Source organism: Zeugodacus cucurbitae, chromosome 2, assembly GCF_028554725.1.
Source record: "Zeugodacus cucurbitae isolate PBARC_wt_2022May chromosome 2, idZeuCucr1.2, whole genome shotgun sequence".
NCBI lineage: Eukaryota > Metazoa > Arthropoda > Insecta > Diptera > Tephritidae > Zeugodacus > Zeugodacus cucurbitae.
The window spans coordinates 40592834-40608358 of NC_071667.1; positions in this window are offsets into that span (position 1 = coordinate 40592834).

Consider the following 15525-nt stretch of genomic DNA (forward strand, 5'->3'; position numbering starts at 1 on the left):
ACACAGCTCGCGATTCTATGGCCATTTTGAGGGAAAACTTCGGAGAACAATTCATCTCAAGAAATGGACCCGTAAGTTGGCCACCAAGATCATGCGATTTAACGCCTTTAGACTATTTTTTGTGGGGCTACGTCAAGTCTAAAGTCTACAGAAATAAGCCAGCAACTATTCCAGCTTTGGAAGACAACATTTCCGAAGAAATTCGGGCTATTCCGGCCGAAATGCTCGAAAAAGTTGCCCAAAATTGGACTTTCCGAATGGACCACCTAAGACGCAGCCGCGGTCAACATTTAAATGAAATTATCTTCAAAAAGTAAATGTCATGAACCAATCTAACGTTTCAAATAAAGAACCGATGAGATTTTGCAAATTTTATGCGTTTTTTTTTTTAAAAGTTATCAAGCTCTTAAAAAATCACCCTTTATATGTCATCAAAAAACTTGTCCCTTTTAAATTTCCCCAGTTAATCACCACCTAATAATGTTGAAAAAATTAATCTTCTAATCAACACTGTATATTTTTATACTCTCGCAACAAAGTTGCTAGCAACAAAGTTGCTAGAGAGTATTATAGTTTTGTTCACATAACGGTTGTTTGTAACACCCAAAACTAAACGAGTTAGATATAGGGTTATATATACCAAAGTGATCAGGGTGAAGAGTGGAGTTCAAATCCGAATGTCTGTCTGTCCGTCCGTCTGTGCAAGCTATAACTTGAGTAAAAATTAAGATATCTTGATGAAACTTGGCACACTTATTTCTTGGCACCATAGGAAGGTTGCTTTCGAAAATGAGCAAAATCGGACCACTGCCACACCCACAAAATGGCGAAAACCGAAAACACATAAAGTGCCATAACTAAGCCATAAATAAAGCTATGGAAATAAAATTTGGTATGAAGGATCGCACTATGAAGTGGCATATTTGGGTGTAATTTTTTTGGGGAAGTGAGCGTAGCCCTGCCCCTAAATAGGTTTTGTGTATATATCTCGCAAACCAATAGAGCTATATAAACCAAATTTTCTACAGTCGTTTTTTTTAGCCACTTCCTAATTCTTCTTCTTCTTGACTGGCGTAGACACCGCTTACGCGGTTATAGCCGAGTCCAAAACAGCGCGCCACGCATCTCTCCTTCTGGCAGTTTGGCGCCAATTGGTTATTCCAAGCGAAGCCAGGTCCCTCTCCACCTGGTCCTTCCATCGGAGTGGAGGTCTTCCTCTTCCTCTGCTTCCACCAGCGGGTACTGCATCGAATACTTTCAGAGCTGGAGCACCTTCATCCATTCGAACAACATGTCCTAGCCAGCGTAGCCGCTGTTTTTTTATTCGCTGGACTATGTCTATGTCGTCGAATAACACATACAGCTCATCGTTCCATCGTCTGCGGTATTCGCCGTTGCCAATTCTTAAGGGACCATAAATCTTCCGCAAAACCTTTCTCTCGAAAACTCCTAGTGCCGTCTCATCGGATGTTGACATCGTCCACGCTTCTGTACCGTAAAGTAGGACGGGAATGATGAGAGACTTGTAGAGTTTGGTTTTTGTTCGTCGAGAGAGGACTTTACTTTTCAATTGCCTACTTAGTCCATAGTAGCACCTGTTGGCAAGAGTGATTCTGCGTTGGATTTCCAGGCTTTTCCACACTTCCTAATACAGTCCAAAAATGAAAGAAATCGGATCATAACCACGCCCACCTCCTATACAAAAGTTAGGTTGAAAATTACTAAAAGTGGGTTAACTCAATAACCAAAAACGTCAAAAACACTAAATTTCACATAGGAAATGGCAGATGGAAGCTACACTCAGATTTTTTTACAAAATGGAAATGGGCGTGGCGTCGCCCACTTATGGGTCAAAAACCATATCTCAGGAACTACTCGACCGATTTCAATGAAACTTGTTTTGTAATAGTTTTCTTACATCCCAATGATATGTTGTGAAAATAGGCCAAATCGCTTCTTAACCACGCCTACTTCCTATATACAGAACTTTGAAGACGATCTGAATCGTTTACATTGCAATATATAAAGTAAGCACTAGTGAAGATATCGGTGCAGAACTTTGCACAAATACTATGTTTATAGTGTGGCAGCTCCATTCTAAAAATCGCCGAAATCGGACCATAGGTTTTTAAGGCCCCATATATCGAACACGAGGACCTCGGTGCTTCTAACCTAATATTATGGTTTCCAACTTTCAATGGACTTTATACAATATATATGACGAATATGTGGGTCAAATTGTGTATTATATAATATTAATAAAGTTAAATAAATAAATTGCGAGAGTATAAAATGTTCGGTTACACCAGAACTTAGCCCTTCCTTATTTGTTTATAATAAATTTGAATAACAAATATATGTATGTACATAGATTCATAGATACCTATGTTAGTACATAAAATTGTTATTGAATTTTTTCAATGGTAAAAAATATTCTAATATTTGAAATACTTTGAATGCAAATATGTATGTATGCAGTTTTTAGGGGTTAGGTGGGTTTAAGAGGTTGAAAACATTAGTATATTTACAATTTTTTTTCAATGTATACAATCATATATTTCATTCAGCATATTAAAGATATATATTTAAACAGTATTTTGTGAAATTTATATTTAAAAATTCCGAAAGCTTAATCGTTGGTACCTTCTTCCATGAAGTGTCCATAAAATTGTTATTGAATTTTTTCAATGGTAAAAAATATTCTAATATTTGAAATACTTTGAATGCAAATATGTATGTATGCAGTTTTTAGGGGTTAGGTGGGTTTAAGAGGTTGAAAACATTAGTATATTTACATTTTTTTTTCAATGTATACAATCATATATTTCATTCAGCATATTAAAGATATATATTTAAACAGTATTTTGTGAAATTTATATTTAAAAATTCCGAAAGCTTAATCGTTGGTACCTTCTTCCATGAAGTGTCCAAAAAAAAGTTCTTGCCGTAGACATCATAACTCATTATTGGTTCATCCAAATCAACAAATCAGAAATATTTGTTGCTAATAAACGAAGGAAAAAAATAAAAGATTAAAAACTGAATTCTTGTTAGATTTTGAACAAAAAAACTAACTTTTACGGTCAAATTTTCGCCATATACTGACTCGAAAAATAGTTGTAATAGAGATGTGTGGAATTTTTTCATAATTTGGATAATATTTTAATATTGTACTATTTAATAAGACAAAAAACTTTCAAATTTTGATTCCCACGTAATCGCTTAACCAGGTACTATCCAGAACTTTTTACGTTTCAGATTTTTCTGAAATGAAATACACCTGTGTATTTTGACCGCCTGAGCACGAAAGTGAGGTCTGTTTTTTGATTCATTATATTCAATATATAACATTTCCGGATAAAATCAGTGTAGTTTGTTGTCTTATAGTCAACTTATTTATGAAAATACAGGGAAAAATTTTGCGTTACCATATGGTCAACCCGTGATTGGTTTGGGTTAATTCAACAAATGGTCCAAATAAGCGTGATTCCTGTAATTGAACAAATTGTTCATTTAAACGGGATTCTTTTAATTAAACAAATTGTTCAATTAAGCGAGTATCTTTAATTGATTCCCCGGTTAATTGAACGAAAATTTGTGCAAATTTTGATGAGCAATTAAGCGAAAAGTACTTTAAAATAAAAAAGAGAAAATCCCCATTTAAGTGATCCAGCTTTAAGCAACTAAGTTGAAAAATCTTTGGGAAGAACAGTCATCATAAAATCACAAGAAGAATGCTCAGAAAAGCTGATTTCAATGGCCGCACAGCTCGAAATAAACCATACATCAATGCTAAAACCCGAAGTGCAAGGTTGAAGGTTGCAAACGAAAAGTTATATTAGCCTGTACGCTTCTGAAATGGATGAGAGCGATTTCAACCTGTTTAGATCGGATAGAAAAAGATATTTATGGAGAAAAGCATTTGCCGATCTACAACCGCAAAATCTACGTAGTACCGTAAAACATGGTGGAGGGAATGTTATGGTGTGGGGATGCATGTCGTCTTCTCGTGTCGCGAATTTGTAATTCTTCGATTGTACTAGTGATGAGCGATATTGCTATTTTTGAATCACTGTGATTTCAGTGATTGCTATTTTTATCACTGTGATTTTATATTGCTATTGCGATCACAACAAAAAAACGAATTTATGAGAATTTATACTCCACACTTTTTTTTAATTTTTTACATTTACATTTTTATTAATTTTAACAATATCCAAATTTTACCTGCTTTTGTAATCTCAATTAACTAATTAATACATTTTGGGTACATTTAACTGCTTTTGTAATCACCGTACCCAAAATTATCGAAATCGTAACTAAAATTGCTATTGTGATCACTGAACAGTGATTGCTACTTTCGAAGTGATATTGTTACTGAACAGTGATTGCTACTTTCGAACTGATATTGTTACTGAACAATGATTGCTACTTTCGAACTAATATTGTTACTGAACAGTGATTGTCACTTTCGAACTGATATTGTTACTTTCGAACTGGTATTTATTGCTACAGTAATCGAATTAGAATTACTGAACTCTTATATGTAATGTGATTGAACAAAAGCACTGAACTTCTCTATAGCTACTATGATTGAACTCAAATTACTGAACTGAAATTGCGATTGTAAATCACTGATATTTACAAAAATTGATCACAGTTGTTATATGTGATTTTTCAATCACAGTGAAAAAATCACCGGTAGTGAAATATCGCTCATCACTAGATTGTACCATATGCAAGAGTGTGTATCTGAACATTTTGAAACGAAATTTGCTACAAAATGCCGCGAAATTAAATACTTTTGATATGTATCTTTCGGTACTATCAAGATAAAGATCCGAATCCATACTGAAACGTATGAAAGCAGTTATAGATAGTAAGGGGCATCAAAGTACTAATCAACCTAAAATTTTAGTTGTGTCCTTTAAAAAATTGCAGTGTAGTTTTTTTTTTTTTGTTACTTCATCATTTTCGCTGTGACGTGCAATATTATACTGTAGTTTGTTTTTGTTGTAGATAAATAAATGTAACTATAAAATCTTATTTTTTTTAAGCATACATTTACAGCCCAATTCTGTGCACTTGACAAATTTATAAAATATTTGTTAACGTTTTCAAATTTTAGTCAAGAAATAAATTTTTTTGTATTATATATTAGGGTTAAATATTATATTAGGGTTAAATCAATGGCAACATATGTCAAATGTTAAATTCGGGTAAAGAAACATTAAATTAAAATACTTAGTTCACTTTGTTGAATACACTTTGGGTGAAGTTTCTGAAAGTGCGCAAATATTTCATGCTAAAGGTCGTTATTTGTATGTTTTCTTCATTGTGACTTCGTTGAAGTGCCCCAAATCCATAATATAATACATATACATATATACATATGTCCTTTATAATATATTTAAAAATGCTTGGAATGCAATTTTGATTTAGTCGGTAGTTATGTTCAGCTTCAGAAAAGTTCCTTGGGGACTATATATAGAAAACAATTTCGTCAAAGCTAAAAAAGGGAAAAATAAGCTTCTTAATATAAAAACAGCTCAATAACGCGAGCCATCAACATGTTCATATTTTTCCTCTTTGTATAAAAATAACGACAAAAGTAAAATATCTACAACGAGATATTTTATTTGTTAAGAGCATTTTACTTCTTAACAATTTATCAAAAAAAAAAAAAGTAGCGTTCTGTAGATCATGCTCTCTTCTCTCTCAATCTCTCTCTTGTACTGCTGCTTCTCTGTCTTACCTCGGTGTCGTGAATTCACTAGTTACTTATAATCCATGAATTCACTAGTGCAAATCACCAATCAAGCCCCATCATAACAAAAAAAACGATTTTTGTGTGAGAATGCAGTTTATTTCAGAAAGAAAGACGTATATTGTGCTACAACAAATATTGTAATATAGGGCCCCTACACCACACATATTTAATCATAAAGAATTTCACTAAACTAAAGGTGGAAGTGGAAACATAATCAGTTCAATTTTAAAATCAAATATATTCCTTAGATTAAACTTACTTCATTTAATATTGCTTGTGGAATGAATACGCAACAAATCATTCTGAGTCTTGTATTCCTATTTCGGAAAGGCCATTAAATAAATTTAAACGACAACTGATAAAAAATGATAAAAAATGGCAATGATAAAAAGCGATGAAAATAGTTTGTATACAGAAATACTTTTAAAAACCACATTATAACAATTAAATATATCGACTTAACTAACGACCAAATAAAATTTTTTAATTATCCTATTATGGCCATTATTAGTAAAATCTGTTCCATTGGAAAATATTGTATTTTTAAAATCTCTTCAGTTTGTATTGTTGAAATGAAGGTTTTGTAAAACTTCTAGAGATAACAAATCAGATTGTTTTTATACTACTGAATAACTGCAGAACCGAAGGTATGCATCCAAAAGGTCGAATATTTTTTATAATTGTTACATTGTATAATTGATGGTTGTTGTTGTATTCCTTCTGTTGGATAAATTGTGACCTGACATTGTTCAAATATCATTGACATGCTTACATTTTCAATGTCAGCAAAGCCGAGATTCTATAAAACGTATACATATATGTATAAGCTAACACCAGCGTTCGCATAAACGGTGAACACCCGAAAAATGCTGACCATGCGTCAACAAGTCAACGTATGACAATAACACCAGCAAAAGCATAATTGTAGTGATTACATAACATTAGCAACAAAGTCCGAAAAGTGCTGAGCATGCGTCAACAAGTCAACGCATGACAACAACACCAGCAAAAGCATAATTGTAATGACTCCCATAACATTAGCGACAATGTCCGAAAAGTGCTGAGCATGCGTCAATAATCAACGCATGACAACAACATCAGCAAACACATAAAGTTAACAGTTGCATATTCGATTTCAATTGCTGACAATGCATCTGCAAGCTTGCTAGGAATAACAAACAACTTCTGGAGTCAAGTTACATCAAAGGTTTAGTAATTTAAGCGTAGTCGCCGCTAATTTTTAAAATCAAAAGTTAGTTGTTATAACTCACCCAGCGTTATCGGCTGTGCTTGCATAGCAAGTAATAAATGGAATTAAAACTCGTGTTTGATTAATGTATACTACCTAAATAAATACACAAACATATGTGCATTTACATGCAACTCAGATACATTTATGTATATGAAACACAGATGCTTCTATATGAAACACGCATGCACTCAACTATTATGGTACCTACAGAGTGGACGCTCAAAGCCGTTTGTAATATTTTTTTATTATTATATTAAAAAAATTTTCGAACTTAATTTATTTAATTCAAATTTAAATAAAAAATATCAAGATAATCACATACATATTTTCACTTAAAATTGCAAAAATTAAGTGAATAAATACGTTTCAGCGCGATTCAGCGCCGAAAAACAATACAAAACTTTTTGAAGTTATACTTCTTATACGAGTTCGGAAAAGTTGCGATAATTGTTGCGCAACATGCAACATTATGCATAAACATACATATGTACATGTTTATATGTCATTGAACAAACACACAAACTTACATTTGTATATGCGTGCACGTAAGTTTGTCAACCACCAAAAATCAGAAGCAATGTTCTACAAAAACAACAAGCGCCAAAAATTTATGTCGATATGTTTGCATGCTCATAATTATTCATACATATTTACGACAAGCTGATTTTCTACCAACAACGTAATGTAGCGTCGCGCAGGCGGCCATCAATTTTTCGACACATCGAGCTTTATAGGGTCGTTTCAAGTGATCCCTCCGTAATTATAAATGCGCAAAATATGTATTGGATAGTATTGACTTACTATTAGCAAATATAAATAATTAAATGTGTTTAAATATTCTACTAATATATGATGCCAAATATTAATGTACTACAATTGATTTTAGTAAGAATCAAGACATAAAACAATCCATAATAATATTAGTTGGGGACATGGACATCTTTGCCTGCGAAAACGCGACACTGATTACCAGTCTGTGACAAAAAAAGTACTATTTGCGGTCATTCGTTGTCCGTGGCAACGAAGATTTTACAAGAAATGTACTACAAGTGCACATATTTACACACATATGCATGTAAACAAATTTGCGAACATTATGCGTATGGTTCTTTTGATTTTTTTCTTTCGTTTCTGTTTCATTTCTGCGAATTCTCAAATAGTTTATGTGACTTTTGGTTGAAATACTCTGCGTTTGCCGTTGAAAAGTGAAGACTATGCTTCTCAGGATCATTTCTTGTAGTCAGTCTTCATGTACTTTCTTTGCCAATCGAAAGTATTACTTTTGGTTGGTGACATATTCACATGTGTATGTATTACATATTCACATGCGTATGTATTACATATTCACATGTGTATATATTACATATTCACATGTGTATATATTACATATTCACATGTGTCTGTATTTTATTTCAATAAAATTAAATTTGTAAAATTTCTTAAGATTGTGGGTTCGAGCCTCAACCGGGGCATTAAATTTTTTATTTATTTCAATAAAATTAAATTTTACAAATTTCTTAAGGTTGTGGGTTCGAGCCTCACCCAGGGCAGTAAATTTGAAGTTGTACGACTTCGGAAAAATGTGTACGCATATGTATGATTGAAATATGAACATATTCGCATGTTTATGTATAAACATATTCACATGTGTATGTAGAAGCTGAACCAATACTGGCATTCCTCAGAGAGAAATTTTCATTAGAAATGATCAATGGAAGAAATGATCCTACGACAAAAGAAGGTACGACTATTGATACGGTAATCGCGAGAAATATAGATAGAATAGATGTAAGACATTTCATATCGTATTTTAGTTATCATAATCCAATTGTAAATATTATAGATATCAATCCGTCAGAACCCAAAAATGATAATTGATTTGGACTTTGGTTTATACAATGTGCATAATAAATTTTTAAAATGTGAATTTAAAAAGTGTCTCTCGCTAGTTTACTTTCATACAAAATGATATGCATTTCTTGGAATATCACTAAGAAGTATAACTTCATCCGCGCGTAGGGACTCCACGCACTCTTTTTTTCTCGCGTTGATCAACGTTCGCTTCGCCTCGGTCAACTTCCACTCTGCGCTAGCTGTGTGATTTCGTATGAAAATATTTCTAGCATTCATCAGCGTTGCGCTTGGATCGGCTTTGAGCGTCCATTCTGCTAATTATTGTCAAAAGGAAAACATATACAGTTGATCTCCTTTTTGCACGGTTAACTGGGACAATAATTACTCGTGTAAAAAAAAACCGTGCAAAAAAAATAAAATTTTTATATAAAACTCACTAGTGGGACCAATTTAAGAAAAAAATCGTGCAAAAAATAGAAAACGTGTAAAAAAGATCTAATTTTACATGAAATTCTATCTATTCGTACAGTGAGAATTTTCACCGTTGTTGTTGTTATAGACTTTTCTGGTATTATATGTATGTACATATTACTGTTAGAAGGAACAAACAACAACTATTCTGGGAATGGTAAAAAAATAATAATTTTCAAAGTTCCGTCATTAATCGCTGTGTCTTCTTTTTTCTTACTCTTCATACAGCTTCATTTATTTGTTTACGTATTGAAATTGTTGCAACCTTTTCACTGGCTTTCGAATCTAAGATTTGTATTTTTTAGTTTAAACCTAATTTAGAATTTATTAAATTCTATTAACAGCAATGGATTTGTGACGTATTGACGGATGGAATTTTGATTTTATTGCAAAAAAGTATACAATTAAAATAAAAAATCCGTGTTAAAAAATAAAAGCGTATAAAAATGGTAACTGGGAAGTGTTCAAAAACACCGTGTAAAAAAAAACCGTGCAAAAAAAAACCGTGTAAAAAGGAGATCAACTGTACATAGTTTTGTTAAGTTCATTCTAAAAGAAAAAATACTATATCGAAATATTTGAGAAAAAGCTAGGTAAGTACCTCGAGGCACTTAAGCGGGATTAATTTAAGTGCGCTTAAGTGTCTCAAAAGTCTTGCATGTGAAGAAGGGTTACTTAAGCAGGGATTACTGTATATCCATCAGTGGAACGCACGCTCACAAAAAGAAATATACGTCGTTTTGTTGCGTGTTAATGGCGTTGTTATTGTTGCTCTGTGTGTACTTTGTTGCTTTCACAACGCATAAACAGAAAAGAATCTGCCGATAAGCCTCATTTCGTGATTTTTGCAAGTTTAGTTATTTCGTTTACTACTGAATTCACACCAAGATCACGGTGAAGGTTAGCAGATTAACACGATGGAGAGCATTATCTATACTTCTTGGTACCTTATTTTGGAAGTGCTGACCACAGACAATGACTTGAGCAACCCCATAGTTGAGCCCCATAGGCCCAAATTGGCTTTAGTACTTGATTATATATAAACAGCTTGTTATCGATTGAAAGCGTGGATCTCCTACCGACAAGATGGTAAAACTTAGCAAATTTTAAATCAAGCTCACACCTTTTTTTCTTGACATGCTCTTTCCAGCGAAGCTTAGCATCTAGGGTAATTCCTAGGTACTTAGCATTATTGTGATGTGGTATAGGAGTACCATTTATATAAATGGGATGGTATGATGTTTTTTTTTTAAGTAAAGTCTACGTGCATTGATTTGGAATCGAATTCAATTTGCACTCGAAGAATAGATATTGAGGTTGACTCTCCTGCTGCTAACAGGGCAGTGTCATACGCAAATGTCACTGTCACATAACTTAAGTCAGTGAGGATATCACTTATAAAAAGCAAGTAAAGCAGTGGCCCCAACACACTTCCCTGGAGAACGCCCGCTTCTATCGGTTGCAAGTTTGAGAATGCACACTCTTGTTTTATGCGAAAGTATCTATCTTTTAGGTAGGAAGCAATTATTTCGCAATATTGTTTAAATAACATGCATTTCAATTTCAGCAGTAGACCCGAATGCCAAACTCTATCAAAAGCCTGAGACAAATCTAAGAAGGCCGCCGAACAAACGTTCTTTTTATCCATAGCATTTTCAACGAAATTAACTATTCGGTATACCTGGTCAATTGTTGAATGATTATCACGAAAGCCGAACTGATGTACTGGTATAAGGTGTTTACGATCTATTATTGATTTGAGCCTCTTTATGAGAACATTCTCGAAGACTTTCGATAGAGCTGGCAGTAGCGATATTGGCCTATAAGATGGGCTTAGGTATCATAATAACTTCAGGTACTTTCCAAAACGATGGAACGTATCTTAAGTATAAAGTTAAAATGAAAACTCGTGTTTGATTAATTGGCGCCCATGGGGCTACGGAAAGTAAATATCCTCTGAAAAGGATACGCGATCGTAGCCGTGGGTTCGGACCCATACGAAAAAGATCCTTATAAAGGACGCAGTAAATTTTTTTGTTTAAGTGAAAAACAAGTGATCCTCATAGAGGATAATTAAAAGTGAAAGAACAAGTGATCCTCATGAAGGATAATTAAAGGTGAAAGAACAAGTGATCCTCAAAGAGGATAATTAAAATTAACATAAAAAGAAAGGAGGAAAGAAGGATCCTCATAGAGGATAGTTAATAAGTGAGAAATAAAAAATAAAAGTGATCCTCATAGAGGATAATAAAAAATTAATAATCCTAAAAGAAAAAACACAAACTTTATTAGGCATTGCACGCCAAGCCGAGGCGTAGCCATCGTGGGATCATTTAAAAAAATGCAAAGCTTAGGAAAGAAGACAAGAAGGCATCTGGATCATTCACCGAGGGAAAATTATATAATTAATTAATATAAATATGTACCGAAAACTGTTTTATGATCATTATTTTACTTGTTTTAGCGCCTTTCATTGGTGTTGGGTTAATTGTGTTAAAATTTACCTTTAAATAAAATATTATAAAAACGGTTTGTACAACCGATAACAAAAAAATAAAAAAAAGCTGCGTTTCACCACCTTATAATAAATAAATTCTCTGCGATTCACCACCTTTCGGGGGACCCTCCAGAGAATTATAAACATAAAAATAATTAAAATAAATTTTTAACAACAAGAAACGGTTTGTACACCGATAAACAAAAATAAAAAAAGCTGCGATTCACTACCTTCGGGGGGACCCTCCAGCTTATAATAAATAAATTTTCTGCGATTCACCACCGTCGGGGGGACCCTCCAGAGAATTATAAAGAATATAAGGCCCATACGGTCAATTTAATAAAAAAATTTCAAGGTAACAACAGACTGGGATGCTCTACCCAGCAACATAGATTACGATAAAATAAATAAAATTGTAGGAGACTTGGACAACTTAGACAAAAGGACCGACAGGAAAAAAAATTTTTGAAAACTACTTCTACGATCGAAAGGGAAAAATAAATTGCATGAATGCAGTATTTAATTATATAGGGAAAAATAAAATAGCGACATTAGAGGACTACTACAACAGAGAAACGATAGAATCCGAAAGCATGGCAATGATCCAAGTTTAGAAAAATTTCTATAATTAAATACAAAACGAGGAAGGATAATAAAAAAAAGAGAAAAAACCTTACAGTGAGTGATAGGTAGTCCTGGGACGAACAGGAACAGATATTTGATACCTTTCTTTCCTGTATACCTTTTTGTGATTAAATCTATCAATGGAAGCACAAACTATTCATGCGCTACTTAATGCTGCAGTGCGTACTGCAACAGAGCATACCCGACGGGATTTCCAACTAAAAATAGACGAATTAACTAATAGATTGTCTCGAATGGTAACAACTCCTCGTGTGGAGGAATTTCAACCTGGAATAATTCAATCTAGTATTACGTGCCACGAATCCTTGGATTTAGTTAAAAGTATGCCAGAATTTAATGGAGCTCAAGCGCGTTACGTATCTTGGAGACATGCAGCCTACACCGCATACAAAGTCTTTGAAGGATACGAGGGTAGTTCACGACAGCTTGTAGCTGCACGGTAGCTTGTAAGAAATATCGCGAAGATGCGCTTCGTGCCTTTATTTCTGGTCTTAATAGACCATTATTTGACATTCTATTTTCGTCAAGACCAAACGATCTAAGCTCCGCATTAGCCCTGGCTCAAGAGTTGGAAGCAAATCGAGCTAGAATGACCAAAATGACTTTCATGAACTCATTTGGGAGAAATATCTCCCCATCTAATCCCAATAATTACCAATATTTCCCACAATATCGCAGAATCACCAATGAACCACCACGACAACGACCAGTGCCAATGGACGTCGATCCATCGCTTTCCCGTTTTAGACAAATTAGACAGCAACCTCAACAACATAATGATATGGGTCAACCAGGCCGGAATAATTACCAGAGACAAATTGGCCCAAGTAATAGGAACTTTAATAACCCTTTTAGACGCACACTTGCTCCAGAAAATGCACAACCGACGCAAAGGGTGGACAAAAGAGAAAAAGCCCAACAGAGGCAACATGGAAGTGACCATCAACATGGAGACAACAGAAGAAGGATATGACCAGTATGGTGAATATTGCGAATCAAATAATTATAAGAATAATTTTAAGGAATATGAAAATTATAATTGCAACAATCAGGTTGCAGAATATAATAAAGTTTCAATTCAACACAATGACGAAATTAATTTTTTAGGCCAAAATTCCTCTTGCCCTATATTAGCAAAACACTTGGGGGAAGAGGTTTAAAATTTTTAATCGACCGGGAGCCGCGAAAAATTATATTAAAAATATCAGTTCTATTAAAGAAATAAAAACATTGGAAAAGACTTTCAATGTAAATTCCATTCACGGTACTGAATTGGTAGAACGTTATTGTACAATTAATATTTTTAACACTAATTCAAAATTCTTAATACTAAGTAGCTTGTCAAATTTCGATGGCATTATAGGGTTTGACCTTCTTAAAGAAATAGACGGCAATATTGACATGAAACTAGGAGTTTTAAAATATAATGGAGGACAAGAAAAATTGTCATATTATCGTTGCCCCGATATTAATAATCTTTCAAAAGAAATTGAAAATTATCCCGAATCAATAACGGATAAAAACACACACATTTTTCAACGGCATGCAAGTGTATTTGCCGATCCTGATGAAGCTTTGCCCTATAATACAAATATAGTTGCCACAATTTGAACCATAGATAGCCTTTCGGTATCCTCTAGAAGTTATCCATACCCTATCGCAGCGGCAGAATTTGTGAACACAGAAATTTCTAACTTACTAAGTGACGGAATAATAAGACAGTCTCGATCACCATAAAATCCTATTTGGGTTGTAGATAAAGAAGGACATGAGGAACAGGGGAAGAAAAAATCACGACTTGTGATAGACTTTAGAAAACTAAATAGTAAAACAATTAGTGACCAATTCCAGACACAACAGTAATATTATCAAATATGTGAAACTCAACTTTCTTTTCAACGATCGATTTAAAGTCAGGCTTCCACCAAATAAAATTAGCAGAAAACGATAGAGAAAAGACAGCTTTCTCAGTTAACAATAGAAAGAATGAGTTCTGCAGACTATCTTTTGTTCTTAAAAATGCTCCCAGCATTTTTCAAAGAGCTATCGACGACATTTTGTGGGAGGAAATTGGAAAAACATGTCATGTTTACATCGATGATGTAATAATATTTTCCAAGACAGCTACGGAACACAGCAGGGACATTGACTAAATTCTTACTAAATTATTTAACGCTAACATGCGAGTGTCGATGGAAAAATCTAAATTTTTCCAACAAAGTGTTGAGTTTTTGTGATTTATTGTATCAAAAGACGGAATAAAAACTTGTCCCGATAAAGTTAGTGACATAATAAATTTTGAAGATCCAAAATCTTTAAGAGCTTTGCGCTCATTTTTGGGGCTTGCTAGTTATTATCGACGATTTGTAAAGGATTTTGCTACAATCGCAAAGCTTTTGACAAGATATTTGCGCGGCGAAAATGGACACATTAAGGCTAATCAATCAAAAAAAAAAATTGAGATAAAACTGGGTACCAATGCACTTGAAGCTTTTAATAGAATTAAACAAATTATTGCCTCCGAAGATGAAAAGGCTAGCACAACCAAAACTCTAGGAATTCAATGGAATGCGATAACAGATCAATTCTCATATACAATTGAGTCAATATCTGCAATGTCCGCCATTACAAAACGCCAAATACTTTCCTCGGTGGCAAAACTTTTCGACCCCGCAGGATGGCTTTCGCCAATAATGATTCAAGCAAAAATCCTCATTCAAGAATTGTGGCAAGATGGCACTGAATGGGATGAACAGGTAAAACCTGTACGTTTAACTAAATGGGTTCAATTTGCTAACAACTTACACACCATATCAGAAATTCGAATCCCTCGATGGGTTAACTTCAACCCTGACATTAATGTAGAATTACACGGTTTCTGTGACGCCTCTGAAAAGGCATATTGGGCAACGGTCTACGTACGAACTCAGTACGATAGCAAAATATCTTCCCATCTCTTGGTAGCCAAAGCCAAAGTTGCACCTTTGAAGACACTAAGCCTGCCACGGCTCGAACTGAATGGTGCTCTTCTGTTAG